Consider the following 14,017-nt stretch of genomic DNA (forward strand, 5'->3'; position numbering starts at 1 on the left):
ATGTTTAATTACAAATAAATATTTTGGGTTGGGAAGAACGTAATCTCGGTTTTTAATGTGAAATAAAATACAATTAATTCAATACAAAAAATGAATTTTAATCAGTGGAATTGCCTCCATTATGCTCGATAACTTTTTTCAGTCTTTCTGGTAACTTCACGATTCTGAACCCATAGAACATGTGGTCTTTATCAGCAAAAAACTCAACCAAGTTCGATTTGAGATCATCGATCTTATTGAAATGTTTACCATTTAAGAAGTTTTATAAATTTCGAATTAGTATATAATAATCCGATGGTGCAAGATAGGGACTATTTGGAGGATGCTACGTCACTTTTCAACCAAGATCCAGTAATTTCGTACATATAGTTAAACATGGGTGAGGCCTCACATTGTCGTGGTGGAAAACGATTCATCTGCGATTTTCTAATTATGGTCTTTTGTCTTTGACTGTTTCCTTCATTTTCATGAGTTAAACATCTGAGTTGATCGCTTGGTTTCTTGGAAGAAGCGCAAAATGCACAATATTTTTGTAATCCCCCCAAATTTAAAGCGTGATAATTTCGATTAATGTTAATGTAGAGGATCCTATTTTCATCACCAGTGATAATTCGTTTAAAAAAAGGGCGAATGAATGAGTTTTGAATGTGAGTTTCAAATATTGTGATGGTGTTTGGTGTATTTAATTATGGCAAAGCACACTAGGGCTATCTGCCTAAAGGAAGGGATGCCTTCGTGGAGGACTTTCTAAGGGAAATTGGCTCGTATACACGTTACACACGGGGGAAACCACGAAAACGCCCATGCAGCCAGCCTGTTCGCGGGATTCGAACCTCAAACCGAACTACCAGTGTTCAGCGACTTTACCGTTCGGCCGCTGGTGGGCCCAAATATTGTAATGATTCGTTTAAAACAAAGGCAAATGAATGCGTTTTTAATGTATATTCCAAATATTTATTCGTTGTGTTAAGTGAATTTCCTTCAGTTCATGCGGAACACAAATACCGAGCCTCTTAACGAGTCAAAGACTCTCTTATATGATTTTCAGTTGTTCTGTATGGTACACGTAAGCTTTCTTCAGTCACTCGCACAGTTATATGACGATTCGATTCAATTTAAGTTTGTCAACATCAACTTCAGGCCAGAAAACTGGTCATCTTCAAGTGAATAATCTCCAGAATGAAATTTTTAATCCTTTTCTGACGTATGCATTTTTGTTAAGCAATCAACAACATAAACCTCACTGTGTCAGCTTCGAAGTCTCAAAAGAAATAAAAGTATAAGATTGTCAAAATAAAAACAAAACGAACATAACGCTATCTATTTGGGCAAACCGAAATCATTTACTTGCCAGCCCAATATTTAAAACGACTTCATTAAAGTTCAGGGATATGCTTTTTTTTTTAATTTTGAATTAACTCTAAATATTTATCAGTTATTTTTACATTTATATTGCTAAATAATGTTATTAATATTATATGATTATTTTGAGAAAATAAAATGTGATAAGATGATAAAAGCTAATTTTACCATAAACGTACCTTTTTAATAGGCAGCATTTAATATTTTTTAGAAGGATATACACTGACTGCTAGTTTGTGATAGTATGAGAACACTAAGCTTTTAATTCTTGTGCTAACATGCAGCTAGTGACAGCACCTAATTTTCTTTCATTCGTCAGAATTTTTATTCTTTGCATAGCATTCGTAAGATTTAAAAACTTATTAGATTCTAACAAGGCTTCTCAGAATTTGCTAAAGTGTTACAGGCATTTAGATAGGAAGATTAAAAGTTGCATACAGTAAATATAACATCCATATATTCAAAAATATTTGACACAACTATCGAAACATTCATTCAACTGAATAATCAACTTTTCGATTCCTTCCTTATAGCAGTTTTTGCTATAAACTGAATACGATTTGAACAACTGCCTGAAATAAACAGATTCGAAACCGAATTTGGCTCAGGTATTTCTTTAGATGGGGCTTAAAAGGAGCTAGGGAGTTCTGACCACGCCTATGGATTTTGTAAAATAAGATTATGCCAAAAATATATTCCCTTCCTTTCTTAAACATAATTCCTTCTGTACGGCACCTGTGAGGTTTGCATATTATAAGCATCTGCATACAACTAGAGCTTTTATAATTTTACTCAACATTCCAACTTCCAAAAGGGAGAAAAAATAGGCAGCGTAAAATTTAAAATTAGAGAATAAGCAATTTGAGGTTGGCGTAGTTTATGCAAGGCTGCACTTTTGACTAATTTTATGCTCCTGATTTTACTTTTCAATGCCAATCTCAGACGTTTAATCTCCTTTTGGAGATAAATTTGTGGACCACAGTACTAATCACCTTCAATTCTTAAGAATATAAGTACAGCTCTTAGTTCCTTTTTTGTAATTTTACCCATTTAAAATACCTTTCCCCCTCCCTTTCAGCACTCCGACAGCAAGCGTTAAAATTGCTTTAATTACTTTTCCTAACTTCTCTCTTTTTTATCATTTAGCGTCTTAAAGACAACCAGGAAAACTTCTTGCAACTGCTCAGTGCACTCTGACTAACGCTAACATACCAGTTACACTTTCATCAATGATAAAAGAACGTTTTAATCTTTCGTATCATTTACTCGGTAATTTATCATTTAAGTTAGGTTAGGTTTTAGTGCAGAAGCCACCTGTAATTCACCCTCAATAAGTAGGTACATGCCTCTTACACTAGCTATCCAGACTAGCAATGTCTTCCTGGGGCCCACGGAACTTTTCTGGTGCTGACATCGCAAGCTCTGCCACCACTGACAGAGTCGCCGGTTGTCCCGTCTTATGTCCGGACCTACTTTGGCTGATGGAGTATTTAATTGCATGCAATATGCTTGCATGATAATCATATCTAGCCATTCATTGCTGATAGATACAATCCATATACGTAGTTCCTTTACACACTTTGGTTATTGTTGGGCACTTTGATTGCTTTAGAGCATATGTGATTTACTCATATTGGCTCGCTGGTGTGCTTAGGTGCTTCATACCATTTATATGGAGATTGTGTGTGATTGTGTGTGATATGAAATGTTATCATTATTTGCTGTGACTGCCTTCAGCTAGAAATACAAACAATAATCGTTGGGGGCTTTTCTTTGCATATTGATTTGGACGGGATCAATACACTGGAAGTCCAGCCAGTTTCTGCTGAATACTGGTAGCTCGACTGGGGTTCGAACTCAGGCGAATGGGCTGGTTGTGTTGCTAGTTTTCCGCTTTTTGCCCATTTGTAACGTGAATAAAAATCAGTTTTCTGTAGATATCCTCCACGAAGGTACCCCTCCCATTAGACGGATAGCTCTTTTGTGCTTTGTCATACTCGAAGTAAAGTAATGTAATGCTTTTTACACTGACATTCCATAATGATGAGACAGACTTTAATTACAAATATCTGGAGTAGCAGTAATAATTTTTAATGCAAACTTTAGCGAATACATACCTGACATACAGGAATTTTGCACCCTACATTTAGTTTTGAAAATCACGCCCTTCAGGTGGCCACTATTACAAAGAGTACATTCTTAGGCTCTGTCTTTCAGCTGAAGAATGGTTTGGTGAAGCGCAGCAACTAGAATTGTTCTAATTTCCATTTTTATTTCTTTCTTTATTGCATGTTGTTCGCAATTTGTTGGGGATATACTACTAAATCCAAAAGAAGCAGTCTTCCGGTAATAGGTCTGGGGATCTTGCTGACAAACTGATGCCACCAAATTGTGAAATGAGCCGCCTTGGGAAGTCGTGGCGGAGAGTTGCCATAAACTGTGTGGTAGTAGCGCTTGTGTGTAGGTAATGCCAATTCTCGGTGAACAGTTATCAATGGCCTGTTGAACTGATTTATGAATTTCCTGATTTGGGTCAAATCCCTATCCTCGTTTGAGATATTTTGCTCTCTTTAAAAGACATCAGCTTTTATCTAAGGTCAGACAGTTAAATCTAAAAACTCGTTCCGGTTTTTAAGTTGTTCTTTTTTCTCCCAAATTGTGCATTTTATACAGGTGGGCTCATATCAGGATAATATGTTAGGAAAAAGGAAACACAGAAATCCTCTGTTGCCCAGCACAGTTGGTAGCAAAATCACACATTCCAGTTTTATGCAGCAAAAAACATCTTCCGTTGGTGAATTATATTTTCCAGAGAAGTTTCACATTCAAAAAATATTTCTATTCCAGATAACGACCCTAATTATAATCTATCTTTACCTTCATTTAAGGAAATTATGATTAGTTTTCTTATTTCATCAATAGATGGCGCCAGTAGCTTAACTTCTGTCCAGACATTTTTATCTTATCACCATACCTTATCTCGTTCATCTTCATATATGCAGCTGAGGAATCTGGTTCTGTAGTTAAACCATTGAAACTAGTCCTGCAAAATTTACAAATATTACGCTTATTCTTGCTGTTTGACTTCTCTAATAACCATTATTCTACATGTTATTTTAATCTAAATATAAGTGCTTCTCTTGAAATCAATCTTTTTGCATAATTTTTATAAATAAACTGAGTGTAATTGGAATAAAGGATGCTAACTGATTTTATTAAGAATATTTTCATCAGCTTAAAGGCGAATAAAAAGATACTTTTTAAAAATAAAATTTAGAACTGAATATTTCTCTTTGGAAAAACAGTATATATAGTAATAAAGTAAATATAGTATATAGTAGTTAATTTTTTTTTTCTCAATCAACACCAGTGAACAAATACACTTAAATCGCTAGTATTTCCGAAGTAGAGGTTGCTCTTAGATCCCCAGATTTAAGTTATATCCGATTAAGAACCTTTGAGTTAGAACTAACATAAACATAATCCAGATAGAAATACATTAAAGCAAATGTAATACAACGGCTAGGAAGTGAAACTTAGCTATACAATTTACCAAAATAGTATTAAGAAGAACAGACAAATAAAATTAGATGTACTTTACAGAGCAGTAATTAGCATTAATTTTATATTAATGAGCAGTTAAAGCTTTATACTGATTTAAAGTCTTAAATCATTAAATAGTTATCGTCTTGCGTTTCCGTAATGACGAATACAAATCCTTTAAATCTTTTCTTTTAGTGAATAAACTCAAATTCTTCCTGATATTTGAAACAATAATAAGAATAATATGTTACTTGTAAATTGTGGTAAAATACTGATTTCAGACTTTCAATACAGATTAAACATAACTCAAATGCATTTGGTTTCATTCCAAACTTTTTAGTGTATAACGTAAAGTATACATAAATGTTGCACGTTTTGGAAAAAAAAAAAAAAAGATTATATGGGATAGAAAAGTAATTGCGTAGATTTTGTTTTCACTGTTAATAAGTTTTACAACAAATTTCATAATAATATAATACAAATGACTATATGACAGTGAACCTTTCTAAGTTTATAAATAATTAACATCATCGTGACTGTGAGCTCTGTTAGCGTAGTAAATGATTAACACAATGTGCTGGTAATTGGAAGACCCTGTGCTTCAAATCCCATTGATGACACATTTGAGTCTCTTAACGGATTTCGAAATGGTAAAAGAAAACTCGTTACCACCTGATTGGGTGACTGGATGTCGGGACTCTTCTGTTAGTTTAATGGACAGAAGCATAAAAAATTATAGCAGTCGCTCGTGCGTGTTCTCGTAGTGTAAGAGGTTAACATGTCTAACTTGAAGCTTGAAGGTGCATGCTTCGAGTTTCGCAAATAGCAGAATTTAATTTCATATATTGTGGTTAAAGTTATATAACGCTCACAACAAATCACTGTCTTGAACAACTGCTTTAGACGAAATGTTTGCTACGCAAGATTTGTATACATAAACCCCTACCTGCCTCTCTTTTACCAAAATAAGGCATTGTATTGATTTTATTATTAAAACTTTAGCAGACTCCAGAGCCAGCTTTAATTATTATGACTAATTATTCACGTCGTCCTGACTAGCTGACTGTTGTGAAAAATGAGAAAGAAATGATTTATACTCTACTGCACTCGATTTAAAATAAAACTGATGCTTATATGCTTGTGTATTTGGAAGTATTCTTCCGAGCTAAATGTGGAAAATATTCAACTTAGAAATTTCGTTTTCGTCCATCAATTCCTAATCATGATCTGCAAAGATGCGCTTTCAGTAACCACAAACCTTATTAAATAGTATTTGTATTGCTTAAGAGTACTTTATTTTTCGCTTGGATAGAAGTAATTTCTTTACAGAGAATATATTTATTTTGAAATACCAATCATTCTGAAGCTTCGATCATTCTTATTGCAGTTTAAATAAAAAATTCCTCTTAAACTGTAAAAAATCAATGTCATAAAAATATTTCTCAGAATTCCCCTCAAAAACGTCAATTTTATCTCTTCTATAATTTGCAGACGAGAAATATTATTAACTTTCTAGTAGTATTAATGAAATAAAACTCAGCATTTAGATCTCTCGTTATGACTATTCTTTCGGCACGTGATATGAATTTCGAGTTATTATCACGTGTTCCGTGCGAATGGAGAAAGTTTGTACTTATGCAGAGAAAATGAGGAATCCAGTAAGCATTCGTAATCCGATTTAATATGAAATTAATGTCGATTCCCATGAATGGAATGCATAGACAATTATTCTGGTGTTCCCATCCTTAGCCTGATTATAATATTGGGAATGAATTAGTGAGAGCATTGAATGATATAGCACAGAATGGTATCTCTAGTTTTCATCGATAAAATGTAATCTAGGAGCGGTATTGTACTTCTTCAATTCTGATCATCTTGAGATCATATAACAGAAATAATTTCTAAATTAAGCTGTATATCATGAAAATAATTTAATATTTGAAACATATATGGTACTTAGATGAAGAGCTTGCTAAGGATCTGAAATTTAAATAAAATGAAGTAAATATTTCGCTTCGAGTTATTTTTATAGCAGAAAAAATTCATCTTTTATGTTTTTTCAAAAGTTGGAGGTGAAAATTTGAGAGATAAAGTTTCACGCTTATCTTATTGCGATGTAAATGTTCCAATTTAAGTAAAGAATTTTAATTTTCTAAGTAGAAATAATGCTTTTTCCTTCTTTTAACAAGTATAATTTAAAAGATGTAGGATAAGAATTATGTTAAATCACAAACTAGAATTGAATCAAAATTCAGTTCAAAATTAAATCTGAAAATCAGATCAAATTCAAAAGTAGATCAGAATTGCACTTAAGATTTTTAATGTTTTGAAGGTATATATACATATTTTGATAATTAAATTCATTAAGACATCCAGATATAAATAAAACATAATAAGACAGTGATAGTATTTTCAAAGATTAATCATTTTCTAAATAATCTTTATAAATCTAAATCTTTCTAAATAAATACGATGTGTTTCATGATTAAAAAAGATTAAAAAGAAAAATCTTCTCCATATCTATATACAAATGGGAGAAATCAGCTTTTCCTGTTTCCAAGGAAATTAAAAAAAAAAGAACTAACAGTCTTCCTGATTTTATATTATACACAAACGGGCGTTTGGTTTTCATTTACAAACTTACATACGTTTCGAGAGCATTTGAGTTAACACTCCTTCAAGCTAAAAGCATACAAAAAAAAAAAAAAAAAAAAAAAAAGATTTTTGGAATTTCCGATAGGCAGTTCCGCGCGCCGGAGATAAAAATGTTTTATTCCGTACAGTGTTGCCACTGATCGCTTTGAAATCGTTGAGCTTGTTAATAAAAAAATCGTTAAAATTTTATACAAAATGAAATAAATTAGAAAACCAAATTCGAAATTCTAAATTCGGGCTTCCAGCTGCACATATTCGAATGGAATTATTCAAAATTGAATGGTTCGAGCTACTGTTGCTTCACAATATTAATTACACTTTTAATATATGGGATTAATTTTACAGTAGTCAGTCGTCGTCTTTGACAATATTGAAAAAAATTATTTCTTTTCATATGACAAGAATTACAGTTTCACCCTCTCTGATACTGTGTAGAGTGTTCATTGAGCTTCTTGAAGTCGAGTGTTGATTTCAGCAAAAGGATACTATGTCCCATATCCAACGAAACTGTATCATTTCACCATTTCAAAAGTGCTAAGGTGCTCCTCATTCATCCGATCTGTCTTTCACAGATATTTCCTGCGTGAGTTCTTTATAAGAATAGTACATATAAAAATTCCTCACTACGTTTGATAGCTAGTCTTTCGAACGGCGTCAGTCTGAACTTTTATAACGCTAGTTACGTTGCAAGTTTTGCTGCATCATTACACGAATTTGTGACACAATTGAAGCATATCGCGCACGGGACAGAAAAAAGTAATATTTTCTGGCAATAAAATCTTATATATATGTGTGTGTGTGTAAGATAAAAAGTATATAAATCAAAATTATAATTTAAACTAACGACAACTCTTTAATTCTCCCTCTCTGTTTTAAAAATTGTAATAACTTCTTAGTATTGCGTCATTTCTAGATCATTCATTTTGCAAGGCCTGCGCAGCGTTCATGACTTAATAATTGGGAACTGAAACTTTTAACTCAAACCAAAACCTTAGTTCTATCACTTTCTGACAGATTATATAAATATCAAACAGCTTAGCGTTTCCACATTTTATATTATCTTATTAAACTGATTTATTACTTTCTATTGTGGAATAGAATATGAAATATCAAAGTTCTATTTATGGCCCACCAGCGGTCAAACGGTTTGAAAGACACCGAGGACTGGTTGTTCGGTCCGGAGTTCGAAACTCTGTGAACGGATTGACTGAATGAGCGTTTTCGTGATTTTTATTCGGCCCACCAGCGGCCGAGCGGTAAGGTCGCTGAACACTGGTAGTTCGGTCCGAGGTTCGAATCCCGCGAACGGGCTGGCTGCATGGGTGTTTTCGTGGTTTTCCCCATGTGTAACGTGTATACGAGCCAGTTTCCCTTAGAAAGTCCTCCACGAAGGCATCCCTCCCCTTAGGCAGATAGCCCTAGTGTGCTTTGCCGTAATTAAATACACCACACCACACCACGGGATTTTTATTCATGTATAACATGCGCATGGAATACGAGCCAATTTCCATTTTAAAGTCGTCCGCAGTACATCTCTTCTTTCGGCAGAAACCACTGTGTTTGTCGGATTAATCAAATAAAAAAAATATCAAAACACGCTTTAGAGACATTAGATTATTTCGAAGCAACAAGAAGTGAAAAATGAGCAACGCCCTCGACGGAACTCGAACCTGGACCTCTCGAATACGCACCGAGTGTGTTGATCACTACAACCTGAAGGCATACTAAGAAGACGGGAGAAACACATAACGTAATAGATGAAACAGGTACGTTCATAGAATGAAATACACATAGGATGAAACATAAAATGAAATATATATAGAATGAACATTATAATAGAAGGTAGAATAGAATCATTATAAATATCGAATGAAACATGCATAACATGCGTATTAAGCTCATTGTTAGGAGGAGATTTCAATGCGCAGTAATGTTTCGAATATAATTCCAAACCATTGTTCAGTTATTAAATGATAATGTTTCTAACTTTGTGGGTGTTAAGGTCATAGTATTATTAATAGCGGTGTTAAGATCATAGTTTCTTAATCCTAGCCCTAAAACAGCTTTATGAAAATAAAGATTTTAGGAAGTATAAGTCACGTCGCAAGCAGTTTTAAATACAGAACCGATCTATTTTGAATAAATAATTTCAGAATTGTTATTCTGCAAGCGAATTTTAAGGTATAATAAAAATTGTGTTTATACTTTATTATTCATCTGTTTCATGAAATTCGAAGCACGTCCACAGTTTGTTTGCTTACTAAGTTGAATTATATATTTAGTATATTTCCCCAAAGTACTTGATAAATAGTAAGAACTAATTTCTCAGAATTTAAACGATATCTTCCATGCAAGGTACTATTTCGCAGGTTTAAAATATGAAAAAATTGCAAAGTGCATTTAAGTAATTTATAACTTATTTTCAATATAATATTCTCATGCGGATTAAAATAAATAAAGTCATATTTCATAAATAACCACAACTGAACCCTTAATTATTCTTAATTAAAATTAATTAACTCTCTTAAAATAAAATTAACGATTTATCGGATAATAAGCATGTTATCGAAAGAGAAGATATCACAATTAAATTTCAGTCAGTTTTTTCGATGTATAATTCTTTCGAATGTAATCAGTAACAAATTTGAATTATGATATACAGGAAACTTTGAAGTTAAACTTTAGTAAATAACGAAGATTAATTACTACGAGATGCTTCTATAACCTCAGTATTTTATTTTTTATTGCTAAGCGCCTGATAAAAGCTTTCTTCCTAACACAAATTTAGACGGTTTCAGGCGAAAACATCGCGTAGGAAGACCGTCGTGGAGAAAACAGCACAAGGCGAAAACGTCGTCATATAAAACTTCGTGAGAGAAGAGAAAGCAAGAAGAAAACATTGCAGCTCTAAAACATCGTGGTACAAAATAATCGTCGTCGAAAATAAAGCGATTTAATAACTTTCTAATTTAAAAACATGGTCTCGAAAATATCGTAGTGAACACCGATAATAATATCGAATAAAGCGCCGACAAATCATAGCATAACGAGATAACATCGCACACATACGGTTTTCAGGCTTTAAAAGTTGTATGCATATTCGCATAATGATTTGTGAGCGCAAAAAAGGAATTTTTACATTTGTATTTTTGACTTAAATAATAATATTTTCCTGAAGAATTCAGAAGGAAACTTAAGCACTTAAAAACTGAAATGAGTAGAAAATTAATGCCACTCATAGCAGTTGACAAAATTTTATATGTTAATTAATCAAAAATTACCAATAAAACTTTATACAAAAAAGATCATTAATTAATAGCCTTTATTAGTTAACTATAAACGTTTAAAATTATGTTAACTGATATGCCTGGAATTATTTTTATACTCTTTCAGTCTTTGAATGCTTAAATTTTCTTCTTATTTTTTTCAGCAAAAATGTACAATTCAAAAATATGAAATATAAAACTAAAAATATTCCTTATTTCACACATGATGTCACAAATCATTATTCGAATATGCGAAATTTTAAAGCATGAAAACCCACTTATGTGACATTATTGTCATGCAATGTTTTGTAGGTGCTTTATTTTCTACCACGATATTTTCCACGACGATGTTTTTAAACTGCGAAGTTTTTGTATAACGATGCTTTCACCTTCCGATATTCTCTCCGCGACGTTTTCGTCCGCGATGTTTTAGGCGGACACCATTTAGCGACTTTAAAGGCAACTGGTTGGTGGCGCATGGTGCATGTGATTACAGCAAAGCCTCGAAGGCTATCTGCTTAAGGAAAAGGATGTCTTCGTGGAGGACCTTCTAAGAGAAACTGGTTCGAATGCACGTTACACATGGAGAAAAAACCACGAAAACTCCCATGCAGCCAGCCCGTTTGCTTGATCCGAACCTCAGACCGAACTACCAATGCTCAACGACTTTATAGTTCGGCCGCTGGTGAGCGCCAAGTGGTTGAAAATAATATTTTTTATCACATAAATTTTGTCAAATACGTAGAATGGCATCGTCTACAATAATCGGATGACGCGTAATCATTCTCTTTCCCATGATAGAATTCAGAAGATTCCACCATTAAGACCATGACGCTATTGAAAGATGTTTGCATGTAAAAGACGGTTACTTCTCTTCATCTGTAAATAATTCCATTTATTTCTTTTTATGCATGTACTAACTTTGTAGTTTCTAGCAACTATTCATGCTTCCATTAAATATTCGAGTTATTCATAAATTAGGTTAGTTATTTCAAGCCCCTAGACAGCAATTTTGAAAACTCCCTATTTACACTCATTAAACATTTTCCCGAGGTAGTTTTTTTAGATGAACTTTGTTATTGTTCACAGGGCAATTTCTATAAACACATCCTAATATAAAATAATTGTTATACCTCTAATTTCTACACATCCGTACACGAGCGGTAGAATCATTGAGCACTGGTGATTCTACCGCTCGGGCCGTTGAATCATCACTTTGCAGTTCTACCGCAAAGTGACAGTCTGGCTGTATGAGAGAAAGGTTCATTGCTGGAAAAAAATGGACAGTTCTATATCTCCCGTTCTACTGGGCCGATTGACAAAATTAAAATTGGGTTTTTCATGTCTCGAAAGCGCGACATAGGATATATATTAGATGTATATATATAGCACTGTTTTAACCTAAATATTTTGACACAAAATCAGACTTTTTCTGAAATAACATACCAATTTTTTCTCATATTTCGATTCTACGACTCAAAGTATGCCCAGATATTAATTTTTGTAAAATGTCGAGAGCTAATTTTTTAAAAACTACTCTTGCAAAAAAAGTCCGATTTTGTGTCAAAATACCGATATTAGAACAATGCTAAATAAAAATGTAACACATATCCTAAGTCGCCCTTTCGAGACATGAAAAACGGAAGTTGAATTTTGTCAATCGGGCCCAATAGACTACCAATAAGTATTTGGACACCTATGCAAATGACGATATCTGCGGTCCTAAGGTACGTCACGGACTCCGCCGGTATATATCGTGTAGGAAACATCATCGGCTTTAATCGCATGCAAGATGCCTCGCAGTTCGGAGCTCTCTGATTTCGAGAAAGGTATAATTATCGGTTATCACAAATTCGGCCGATCCTTAACGGACATATCTAGCGATCTGAAGTACCCAAAATCGACAGTGGCCTATGTGATTAAGAAGTGTAAGGTGAGCGGTTATTGTCGGAATGTTCCCCGAGTCGGCAGACTAACGAAACTGGGAGATAGAGACCGACGAGTGCTGTCTAGAGAAATTCGGAAGAACCGCATCCAACCGATGGCCCTCATCCGCGAGGAGTTTCAACAGGCATCCGAGAGTATTGTTTCAATGAATACCATCCGTAAGGAAGTACATCTGCTTGGTTTTCATGGTCGTGCTGCTGCCCATACGCCTTTGATCACAAAGTCCAACCGCGCTGCTCGGTTAATGTGGTGCAAGGCACATCGAAATTGGACCGTAGATCAGTGGAAACGAGTTCTTTGGAGTGACGAATCAAGGTTCACCCTTTGCCGTTCGGATGGCCGGGTCTGGGTCTGGCGTCTACCTGGAGAACGTCTCCTGCCAGCATGCATTGTGCCAACAGTCAAGTTCAGCGGTGGTGGAATTATGGTCTGGGAATTTTTCTCCTGGTATGGGCTGGGATCCTTGGTCCCTATTCGTGGTAAGTTCAACTCCGATGCCTACTGCAGTATTTTGGATGACAATGTGCTTCCTACGTTGTGGCAGTTTTACGGGTTGGACCCCTGTTACTTTCAGGACGACAATGCCAGTTGTCATGTTTCGACGTTAACCAAGGCTTGGTATGGTGCCAATGGAGTTCATCGAATGGACTGGCCTGCCCAGAGTCCAGACCTGAACCCTATCGAGAACCTCTGGGACTAGTTGCATCGCCGAATTCAGAAGTGCACTAACCGTGCAAAATCGGTGAAGGAACTTCTATGTCTTCTCCAAGCCGAGTGGAAGAAAATACCATTAGCTGTCATACAAAGACCTGTGGAAAGTATGCTCCAGTTGGTCCACGCTGTAATTACCTCTCGTGGAGGCTCTACCAACTATTGATTTTGAATAAAGTTAGTTTTTCTTTTCTATCACAGGTGTCCAAATACTTATTGGTAGTCAGTGTAGAACCGGAGATATACAGATCTGTCTCCTTTTTTTCGCAGTGTACAATGGTTTTCTAATGTAAAACATACAGTGGTTTACAATATAAAACGTGACTATCAGCCAGTTTCTCTTAAAATGTTATCCATGAAGGCTGCATTAGACAAAAAACCTAAGCGAGCCTTGTCATAAACTTTAGAATTAAAATATTATTTTATAGGCGTAATGAAAAAAAAACCTCTTTAGCTCCATAATTTTCACTAAAATGACCCACATTAAATACATCACAAGGTGTTTTTGAGAAAAGCTTCAGTATAAGTGTGCC

The 14,017-nt window shown here is 34.5% G+C and overlaps 1 protein-coding gene and 1 long non-coding RNA gene across 2 annotated transcripts in view; one reads left to right on the forward strand and one right to left on the reverse strand.

Moving 5' to 3' along the window:
* LOC118199869 (uncharacterized) overlaps positions 1 to 14,017 on the reverse strand; it is a 158,543-nt gene that overhangs the window by 115,252 nt on the left and 29,274 nt on the right. The gene's annotated exons all lie outside the window — the stretch shown is intronic.
* Positions 1 to 14,017, forward strand: part of LOC118189736 (alkaline phosphatase-like) — an 818,836-nt gene that overhangs the window by 9,845 nt on the left and 794,974 nt on the right. The gene's annotated exons all lie outside the window — the stretch shown is intronic.

The sequence above is a fragment of the Stegodyphus dumicola genome, chromosome 4 (genome assembly GCF_044657685.1).
Source record: "Stegodyphus dumicola isolate Sdum_Otavi_A_Nest chromosome 4, ASM4465768v1".
Taxonomy (NCBI): domain Eukaryota; kingdom Metazoa; phylum Arthropoda; class Arachnida; order Araneae; family Eresidae; genus Stegodyphus; species Stegodyphus dumicola.